The 11,715-nt window shown below is 29.9% G+C and overlaps 1 long non-coding RNA gene across 2 annotated transcripts; it reads right to left on the reverse strand.

The window, feature by feature from the left end:
• Positions 1-7,542: 7,542 nt before the first annotated feature.
• LOC126734364 (uncharacterized) lies at positions 7,543-8,793 on the reverse strand. 2 transcript variants are annotated; one of them, XR_007660035.1, is made up of 4 exons: positions 8,535-8,793; positions 8,116-8,277; positions 7,914-8,057; positions 7,543-7,659 (listed from the first exon to the last, which is right to left on the reverse strand). It is a non-coding gene; the product is annotated as an uncharacterized LOC126734364 (long non-coding RNA). The 2 variants fall into 2 exon arrangements; XR_007660036.1 differs by lacking the exon at positions 8,535-8,793 and having other exon boundaries at positions 8,116-8,363.
• Between the last annotated feature and the right edge of the window lie 2,922 nt (positions 8,794-11,715).

The following is an 11,715-nucleotide window of genomic DNA, read 5'->3' on the forward strand; positions in this document are numbered from 1 at the left end:
TTTGCCGATTAACAGATTGCTACACATTAATCCAGCCGTCTACTTTTCATGTAAACATCTAAAACATAAAGTGTTTCATCCATCAACAAAAACTACAATCAATAAATCGCATAAATTTTGATATTATTGAAATTTAAGAAAATCCTCAGAAGAAAATTATTTATTACTCTATTGTAAACTTACAAAAACGTGCACAAAAATCTTAAAAAGCTGGTGTATTCATCTCGGCAACATTTTGTAAGAATTTTTTCATAGATGGTTAATGAAATAATACCTACTAACTAAACTTTTAATTTTTTATAGAACTTAAATAAAAAGTAATTGGAAAATTTTAGCGTTTTAGTTCATTTAGTATTTTTTTTTGTACTTGCTTTTCATGACTTTAATATTTATTGGAATTAAAGGATTTCTTTTGGTATGTGCAATTTTAGGAAAAAGTTTAACTATAAAAAAAATTAAAAAAAAGCTGCATGTAGTTATAAAACATCGTAATAATATACTTTAAAAGGCAAGAAAGGAAATATACTTAAATGCACAGACAGCATTGTAGATATCATTTAAAAAATAGATCCTATATATAGATATTTCTTCTAGTCGAAACTACCCGATCTATAACAAAACAAACAGGAATAACTGCTGTTTGTTTTTTTATTTTTAATTTTCGTAAAGCCCAATTAAAGGTTATGTTCCAATTTTAGTCGAAAAACGGAAAACTAACCTTAATAGACAATAAATGCCAGGCAAGTTAAATTGAGTCGCCTAGTAAATTTTCCAAAATAATAAAAGTTAACGCGCGGTTGCGAAGTCGAAATTTCCAACAATAATAAAACTTAAATAACCACTTCTACTTTTCTTATATCTCAGGTGAAATACTGTTATAGTAAGTGCAACAACTTTTCTTACAGTATATTGGTATTAGTACAAAACTTTCTCGGTTTTTATAATAGCGAACTTGTGAACTGAAAGCACTTATTGAATAGCAAAACTTTATCCATAGTGTGTTTTTATAGGTTTCAAAACTTGTAAAACCCTTTATTTTATTATTTTATCTTATATGAGGCAACTTTTAAATATTATGTCTTAACAATAAATTTATTACCTTTCACACAAATGTACAAAATAATTCAACTCTTTTTACATATAAAAATGTACTAAATTTTTTTTAAGGATTAACAAAATTAGTTTTTAATAATCTATTTATATTTTCCAGAAGATGAAAAAATATATATTTACATAGATAACTGATAGCCCAATTACAACACTGCCGGGCAATAGACCGTAACTTTTTGTTGCATTTGACGTCAGCTATTATTTCTCCATCAATTAGTATGAATCTATCAAGATTTCAACAAGCATGCACTCCCTAAACGCTTTTTAGGTCTATCCCAAATAATAATCTTTAGCTAGCCCTATTTAAACATTTTATTATAGCCATCACAGTTGTCTTTAAAAACACTTTTTATTTTGATATGATAAAACTTGATGGGAAGATGTGTAGTGGTCGATTCTTACCAAATTTAAATATTTTTCTAATTTTTTCATAGGAGAATTCTATGAACTAAGTATAGTTAGTGAATTATGTTTCACTAATCATTTTAAAATCTGTATTTAAAGAGATCCAATAATTAAACCTATAAAAAAATTATTAATTCAATCGGAAAACAGAAAACAATTTAACATCAATGTAAAAAAAAATAAAAAAGGTTAAATAAATTAAAAGTTGTATTGATATTCTTTATTATCGTCCTAAATTTTTATTCAAATTTGGTTTGCAAATAATTCAGGGATTGCAATTTAATATTGAAAAAGTGCAGAATAATAAATAAATGACCTTAGCACTTGGTTAACCTGTATTGTAAATATTTTTCAAAGCTAACTTTTAGCAATATCGATTTATTGTTACCGGGATTTTATTTAATTAAATTTACAACTTAACTATATTCTATATATTTTCCAGCGTCCCCAATTACGGCTGTTCATTTAGTAAAGTGCTTATTTTTTGAATAGCCCCATCCCATCAATATATTTGGATCGATAGTAGTTTAAGTTAAATTTATAGCCAGTATGTAATAGAAAAATTATAGATCATTTTTACATTCATTATTGTAAGAGCTTTAAAGTAAAGGGAATGTATGCAAAATCAGTTTTTGATGCAGCGTTTACTTTTAAAAAATATTAGTAAATGTAAACGCTGCATAGTTTTTATATGCATACTACATAAACAACAAAATAAATAAATAAAATATAAAATAAAATCATAATAAAAAATTGTTAGTGCTTCTCAAACTAGAGTCAGGCCTTTTTTCTTTCTTTTGCTTTCAATCTGCCGATCGTTCTTCAACGTGTCTGTACGAGGTCTGGCTATTAAATAGCGACTATAGCGACTGTAGCGACTCTAACACCTTCTAGGGACACAGTCTCGTAGAAAAAAACCAGTACTGCGTTGGGTAGCTAGAAATCTTTGTGACGAAAAGTACGAGCAACATATTAATTTTAAATTTCTCGTTAAATTTAAAAATACTTCAACTGAGTGCTATAAATTGTTGCAAAAGGCCTATAGGGCCAATTCTCTATCTCGTGTACGGGTCTCTAGATGATGTAAGCGCTGATAAAAAAAGCAAGGATGCCCAAATTAAAATTCAAGGCAATGTTAACCTTTTTTTTTGACATTAACGGTATCGTGAAGACTGAATGGGTTGGGAGGGTCAGACTGTCAACCAGACTTACTATTTATCAGTTATTGCATTTGTCGTTTCATACAAAATCGTTCTCGAACACTGCGAGTTGTGTAACAACAACTTGTGGATTTTGCATAACGCTCTATCCGAGAAGTGGTATTTGATCAATAAACGCACTCCAGTACTCGAACAAGCACCATACTCGCCAGATTTGGCACCGTGCGATTTTTTTTATTTCCAAAGGTAAAATCTGCTTTAAAAGAGACCTGATTTAAGTCGAATGAAGTAATAAAGCGATAGAGCACCTAAAGGCCTCATCACACAAGACTTTCAGCATTGCTCGGATCAATGGAAAAAACGTATGGAAAGGTGTGTGGTGAGGGGAGGAGATTGAAGAGATTCGAATGTAGAATAATTATAATAAAACCATTTGTCGTAACCAGTCTCGTTATTTAATAGCCACACCTTATACTTACTTATAAAATAATTTAGAGGAAATTTAAAGGTAATGTAAATTTCCTCTAGATTATAGCTAGTATCGATAGTGTCCAACCGAAAAATGGTTTGGAGAAAAGAAAGAGGAACAAGACCAACGTTACTTGAAAAATCTACCTATTTATGCGGAATAAATGGTTAAAAATATCTGAGTCTATGTCTGTCGAGCGTGATGGCGAGGCGATAGAGAAAACAAGGACTATTGAATACTAGCCTCATCTTGGGTATAAGCCCGATATCGGGTGACATTTGTAGGTTCAGAAACTAAAGTCATGCAGACTCCAAAGTGAGGTTTAGTCATTTCAGGTTCACTTATCTCGGCTGGTTAGAAAATATTTCCGATAACCGAGATATTTAGCGGAGGCTCGATAGGAAGATAGCTACATGGTTAAACGGACTACAGACAAGCCCTTCATTTTCTAGTAGCGGCGGACATCTCTTGTTAGTAATTATATTTCTTATGTTAACCTTATTATTGCTTATTAGTTTGATAGATTGGCAACGCCTGTATATATTTTACTCAATTCGTTATATATATTTTAATAACTTATACTTATTAAAGTGCAATATAACCACACGATTTACATAGTCACATAACTGCTACTCTGCTATCTACTGACTAAAAGACAGTACAAAAAGGTATTTTGGAATTCTAAAAAATATTGAGAGTATACCGGCATGTTGGGGCAAAGTACTATCGTGCTAAATGTCGCTGTCACTCGATCTTCAAAAATCATGTAGATAATTAAGTAATTTTATGAATAACACTTATAACTATTTTAGTTATTGAGTAAAAATTATTCATTGAACATTTTTCCTAGAAAGGTAACTTCACATAAGTATGGTTTTAACAAAAAATTTGGACTTAACATCACAATTTTTTCTTTATTAAGTAAACCTAACCGCGAACACGTTTTATCGCGTAAGTCAGTTTTAATTTTGTTGTATTACGTTCCAAAAGAGAGGCTTTCATGTCAATTAAAAAAGAATCCCTTTCGAGATTTGGCTGAAAATAATTAACGCGCCTCTATTGAGAGTTTTTTGCCACTGGAGCTTTTCGTTCATACCATTTAGAAAGCCATACGTGATTAATTTGCTTTAATACGCACGAAGTTTTTTTATAGATTAAGTATTATTTTAAACGTAAATGCTTTAATCTCATACTTATTATTCTCATAGTTTTTGTACTGTTTCCCTTTATTTTATATTTTAAATTCGTTAGTAAAAATTATTTAGGTTTTTACTTATATGTTTAGTATAATAGTGTTACCTTTGGATCTACTTTTTCAAAGTTCTTAGTATTTGGGGGCCATCCTATAATATGGCTCAAATGAGCTCATTTGAGCCATATTATAGGATATTTTATTATACATTCTGGTAGTTTGAATTTTTTAGGTTATATGTACTCGATTGCTTGGAGTGTCAAAGTTCCCTTAAAATTATTGGGCCTCATCAGCCAAAATATTGTAAAATGTTCCCTATAAGGAATAAACCTGTCTGTTGTTTACTTAACTGTAAGTTTACAAAAGCTTTTTGATAAACCTTTTGCCAATTTAACCGTAAAACGTAAATCAAATTGTAAAGTTGCGACGTCTTATTAAAGAAAATCTAGATGTATGTTGCAATACTGGTTTGGTGCAGCATCGAATTAACACTGGAGGAAATGCCCCGATAAAACAAGCACCTTAAAAATTCTGAGGTGAAAAAGGTAAAGGATTTTCGATACTTCAAGAAATCAGAACACAATAAATACCATCACCGAGCCCTTGGATATATCTAGCTGCTTTAGTCTATTAGACTAATAAAGACGGTTTTATTAGATTTTGTGTGAACTATCAGCTATCTTCTATCAAGAATTGATGACACTCTTGACACTTAATCTCGTGGAGAGACGTAATTAGAATTATTGTATCCAACGGATAAGGAAAAGACAGCATTCATGATTGGAATAGGACTTTGACAGTTTATAGTTATAACAAATACTAGTTAAGACGTTCCTGTGCCTTTGTACATATAACGGAAGACTTGTATGAAAATTCCCCAAAGTTCGGAAATTCTCTAATATATCCTCTTCAAGGGCTGTGTACAGGGTGGGCCAATTTAGACGTTCTCTTAAGTCAAATCCCCGTCAGAGATAAAAAATTTTGACCCCCATTCTCCGGACTCGGATTTTAAAAGAAATTTATTTACACAACTAAAATTTTGTTATGGCATACAGTTTGGCCGCTAGAGGGCGTTTCTGAAATTTGGTCATTTTCATTTTTCGCCTATGGCTGCTTTGTTTTTAAAAATAAATGATTTCTGTAAAGACTTTCTTATAGCACTTTTTAATGCTTCACATGCTTATGACATTTATATTTATATAAGGTGTTTTATAATTAAAAAAAATAAATATTATTTTTTTACTATTTCCTCTTGTTCTAAAATTCCCTTTTCAAAAATATATAACATTATCAAGATAAGATTCACGATAAGAGTGGAACGTAGCTAGTTTAATCTAAATTGGGTGTTGTAATCTTATAAGAACCTGTAAAAGATGTTTATAGCGGTGTTGGCGGAGAAAATTTTATCAAAAGTCAATAAGATCTTGACAAAAGTGAGATAGAGGTTTTGCTGGTTAAACAGTCATAACGACGTTGAACGGTAATGAGGACAGTGTGAGCAATGATCATAACCCAAGGTCCCAAGAAGCCAGACTAGAGGGAAGACGATGCCGTATCTTATTGTTCACCTTTTGAATGAATCTCCATTAACGTAGCTTAAGTTTTTTTTTACTTGCAGCTTCGGAAATCGATATGCTCTTGTTGCTATATTACTTCAGTAAATAACCTGAGGTTTATAAAATTTTGAGTCACAAATATTACAACAAATATGCAAATTGCTGAGAATTAACAGGACCCGTACTACCCTCATAGAGTCTGATGAAATGGTTAAAAAAGCTAATAGCACTTTTGAAACTTATTTAAAAATGGTGGTAAACTCGAAGGAAACTAGCATTCCTATTGGCATATCATTATACTATTTACGAAATTACTAAAGATGTCCGGTGAAGTTACCAAGAATATTTTTATTATGCAGAAATAACATGCAAAAACATATGTTCCGGTCACTTTGCAGAAATCGATACATTAACTTTAACACATTTCTGCTACTACTTAAAAGAATAATATAGCATCTAATTTGATCCAAATTGAACGTAAAGTAGGCGAAAAAGGACTGCCAGAATAGCGCATTCTTTTTAAATTATGGCGCAAGATTTCGCTTATTTACTTAGAACATTGAAAGGCTAGAACTAGCATGCCGTGGAACTATGGGCAGGTTTGTTTGCTTGCATTATCTGTGATGCAATGATGCCAAGTGCTTATAGAGAAATGGCAAAAGTCACTTTATAATATCATAAAAATTTTCAGTTGTTTCCGAAGGCACAAAACAATACTACTGCTCCCCTTTAATAAAATATCAAGCATTTTTTAAAAATAAATTTGATAAGATACTCTATATCGAAGTCAATATAAGTTAAGTAAATGAAAATAAAGTACGAAGAAACGAGAAAACGGTAATGGCATCGCAACGCCGCTCGATTGCATTGTTTATGTCACAGATACAAGCACTCTCTACCAGTGACGTCGTCAACAAATATTTACCTGATAAATTTTTATTAATTAATAAATAAAGAGTTTGAGTATAAGTAATATTACCATTTATGAGCTATTTATGTGTTTTGTTTAATGGACTTCATTAGAGGAAGGTCCTAATGAAAGGCAGCATTTTTGTCAAAGCATTTTTATGGAAATTAAATATTTTATTAATATAATATTATAGATTTCTTAATAAATCATGTTTTAAGACACAAATTTTTAACATTTTGCAAAATTTTATTGTTATTGTTATATTGGACAAAACTCAGTTTTACATCACTTACTTACATCACATAATATATACTTCTATGCTGCTGACTTTTTCAAAGGGACAGTATTGCTTCAGCGGAAAAAGTTAAAACTACAAGGATGTTCAAATTGTGAAGGAGTTGCAGGTTTTTTGTAGGTTATAAGATTTTTATTATGAGTATTTAGCCTGTATAATGGTTTTGAGACATTTAATAGTGACCTATATAATACCTAATACCAAATATTATATCATATTAATTTATACTAAAAAACAAAGCTAAGAATAAAGACTATGTACAATAGATTAGATTAGAGAGTTTATTAGTAGTAATATACAAACAAGTGCTTTTACAAGTCAAATAAAATATGTAGTATGTTGGGCTTTTCCATAAAATCATGTTATTATTTCATGTAAGTATTTTAATAATGACTTGAGACATCTAATTCAATTTCTTTGGCGCAAATTTGCTTGTTGCAATCTCCGAATTTTAATTTTTTGTTCTTTATTTTTTTTCCATAATCTGGTGACAAGTGATTAAGCTCTTGAAACGGTGGAATCATCAGTGCTTAGGTCCTCAGGATATCATTTTGATTTTACCCTAGAATAATATACATAAAAATATAGTATTACCAAAATTAAAAAGAAAAAATTAAAAAAATGTATTATGATAATCCAATTGATCAATAAAATGTATGTTATTATAGAGAATCTTTGTAATGTCATACATTTGATTAATTGCATTTAATTAAACAAATATAATACAATAAAATACCATATCACTTTTAAATAAGATATATAGAATAGGATGATACATGGCATAAAACTAGTAGTCTATTTTGAGTGTATTTATACCTTTTCCTTGGCAGAGTCAGGGAATGTGTAGCAGTTAAACAAAAATGGCTTGGATGAGAAATAGTAATTGTTGACCTAGACTCCACGGTTACTGTAGAACTATAATTCTCAGATGCAGTTATTGTTGATGATGAATGATCAGATCTGTAATTATACAAAATTTGGTGTATCAAGAATATTAATCTATTTTAATTATCCATACGTGTCTATATTAGCTTCACTGTTTGTACTATATACCATTTTGAAAGCTAAAGAAGTTTTTGCACTCTTCAGGAAAGCTACCCCTGTAGCTTTGAAGGGTAAATCACTTGGTAAATTAACTGAATTATTGGCTGCTGTGTTTTTAACCAGTGCATCAGAAATCCTAGTAAAAAAATAGTTTTACACACATACCTAATTTAATAAGTATTAGGTATAAATAAATCTTATATGAGTAACACTAATACTTTTTGTGAACAAGCTGTATGTTTTACAACATAGCCCAAGCACAAGTTTTAAAAGATTGTTTTTTTAACTTACATAATGTAGTAAATAAAAGCATGCAAACCTTTATCAATAATTCTAAGGTAAAATATACTCATACCTATAAATATACTAGAAAAATATATTTAAAAAAATTACCTTTGAGGTAGAGCTGATTTTTTTAATAAAGTCTGGCTACTGATAATATTATCTCCCTTATATCACTTCTAAGGATGTGATCTGAACAAAAAATATGTTCTTTTTAAATGTGTTTATTTCCATTAATGAAACCCATTGTTCCCTTTGGGCATAATCATTGGGCAATCTATAATAAGTATTTGATATTTAATCAAAAAGCAGAAAAAAATTACAGTAATAAATTAATATGTGGTGCCAATTACTATATATATTATTGTAAGTTGCAATAAGGTAAAACAAAAAAAAATTATGGAACACATTTTAAAGAAAGACAAAATTAACTTTATAGATAGATATCAAACTATATATAGATAGGTACATAGGTATTATGCATTTTTTCTGCCAAAACAACAAAAAAAACATAAAATCCTGTAATAAAACCAGGGACAAAATTCTAGTTTTATATCTTTTATAGCCTATTAATAGATGAATATGTTCAAAAAAATATTTAGATTTAAAAATATAAATATGTTGGTATTTTACGCACACTTTCACATTCAAATTTTTATTAGGTTTATATCTATAAGATCCCCTATTCTATGTTTATGATGATGGTTACCCCATGATGTGATGTTATGAAAGTATCGGTACTTACTTGTGAAAAGATCGGCTTGAATCACGTTTTTATCATGATGCGGCACAAACGACACAAGTTTTTGCCATCCTAGCAATTTAAAAAAACACTAAAACGTGGCCTTTTTTCCTTTTTAAACCAAAAATTAAAGAAAATACACGAATCCCGAATATAAACAAAAAGCCGTTTGACAGATGACACAACGCGTATGGTTTAGGCGCTTAAGCTCCGGTGTTGTCGCTTCAAATTTTTTAGAAGCAGTTTTAGGGATAAGAATGTTAATAATTTTGTTTTTTTTTTGCTTAAGGATATTATATTTATTCTTAAAATAGGTTAATTGTAGTATTTATACTTTTTATTTTAAATTTTCCTATAAAATATAACAGAAATAAGTTAAATTAACGTTATAATGTTTGTTAAAATATAGCTAAAAATTTCCTCCGTTGGAAATTTGTGTCGACTTGACAACAGAGAATCGGCACATATGTTTGTAAATAAAACACCCCTCTTGCCCCTGTGCACATGTTGGACTCAAACAAAGTTGTTGTTTACTAATTCTAGCCTTTCAATGTTCTAAGCTTATTTACTTTTGAAAATAGGATAAGTATTAAAAGCAAAAGTTTTTAAATGATACTTAATAATGCCTGGTGTGTATTAATATGTAACAGAATGCTCCTAATGAACCAAACATGCGGCGCACAATGTAACTGAATATAACACATAAAACGATAGTAACTCACAAATTCAAGCATAAGGACTTTTGGCGCAGCGCTTTAACTATAGTAAAAAGCATGCAGTTTTATTGCCTGAGCTCTAGACATTACAGTAGGAGATTCACAAAGTTCCTCATTACCCATCCTCTTATTTAATATCTTTATTCACGAGCACCCCCGCAAACCAACATCGTACTGCAGTATGCTGATGGCACCGAGGTAATAACCTACATCTAATAGCAAGTATTGAGTATATATCGGGTGACACAGAAAAATAACTAACTTTTTTAATTTTAATAACTTTTTTACTTTTCAAGATAAACAAATGAAATTTGGTACATCGATAGAACAGTTATAAGAGCATCTTTTCACATATTCTATTGTTTTCCATCATTTCCGGTTTAATTGGAAGAGACACTAACTTTCTTATTTTAAATGGGATACTTGGTATATTACGTATTTCGATAGAAAATGATATTCTGAAAATAATTATACTCTATTTGCTACTTTTTATTTTATACTCATAGAAAAACATTTTTTAAATTTTAAAATAGGGTGCCATGAATGCGTTAAAAGTTTTAGTTTTTAATGAAGTAATCACAGAAAATAGTTCAGTTCAATTACTTTTTGCCTATTTAATGCTTAATTGCAGAATGTTTACGATGGTCGAATAGGAAGACCATAGTGAACATTCCGCAAAACAAAGTTATTATAGTTCGTTTGAACAGACAGTCTTAATTATCATATTTCACGCTTTATCTCCATTTAAGAAGTGTTAATATAAAGAGTGTTAGCCATAGAATCCTTTATCGTCCGCAATGGCATTGTTTTCAAGTTAGAGCATGCCAGCCCTTAAAGAAATGATGTATGCTTTTACATATGCCTTTACGTACATGTATCTTACAATTACGTATGCTTCATGATAAATGCCCCATAATAAACAGCTGATTTTAAGTTAATTGTATTTCCTCCTTAATTCCTAGGGTAAAACACCCAATCGTTGGCACTTAGCCTATTGTTGGCACCCCGTTTAATTTTTTGCAGAAATTAAAATGAATCTGACAATATTATCGTCAACTTATTAATTAAGATAATTTTGGCAACATCGCCGAGACTAGTGAACCGCCAACGCGGTATTATTATTCCTTAAGTTTAAGTAAAATTGCGAATCGAATTTGACGTGTCGTGCATAAAACTGAAACTGAACTGGTAGGAATTTATGATTTTGTTAAGGGTTTGGTACTCATAACTAACGTGAAAACTTTATGACTTCTTAATCAAATAGTTATTTTTTTTGTTGGTGATGTTGTTAACTATCTTTAAAATGATTTTTCGTTTAAAAAAATACATATTTTTCAATATAAATTAAAATTTGTAGGGTGCCAATGATAGGCAGAGAAAATTGTTATATTGCCATTGGTTGGCACCTACGCCAATTATTGCTGCTAATACTATTCTCCCAATTATTGGCACCCTATTCTATTTTTTTATTTGCTCATCTCAAGCAATGAGTTTTGTCTTAAAACTTAAAATTTTTTTTTGATAAATTCACCAGGTATCATTTTTAAAATTTTTTAAACATTATTTTTTTAATTTAAGGCTTTCGATATATGTTCCTATTAACTTTTATTCTCAAAATCAAACACTCTCAACTCTCAAAGCTCTCAATTATTAAACACCCTGTATATTTTTTAAACCAATAATTATTTGACTGTATTTTCATACAGGGTTTTATTTACATTTTATAAAAACCATGAATAAAATAATGGCATTTGTTATACCCACAAAAAAAAATTCCTACAATTTTATGTATCTAAGCAGATATAACAAAAGATGTTAAAAAGCTCTTGAAGAA

Source organism: Anthonomus grandis, chromosome 3 (assembly GCF_022605725.1).
Source record: "Anthonomus grandis grandis chromosome 3, icAntGran1.3, whole genome shotgun sequence".
NCBI lineage: Eukaryota > Metazoa > Arthropoda > Insecta > Coleoptera > Curculionidae > Anthonomus > Anthonomus grandis.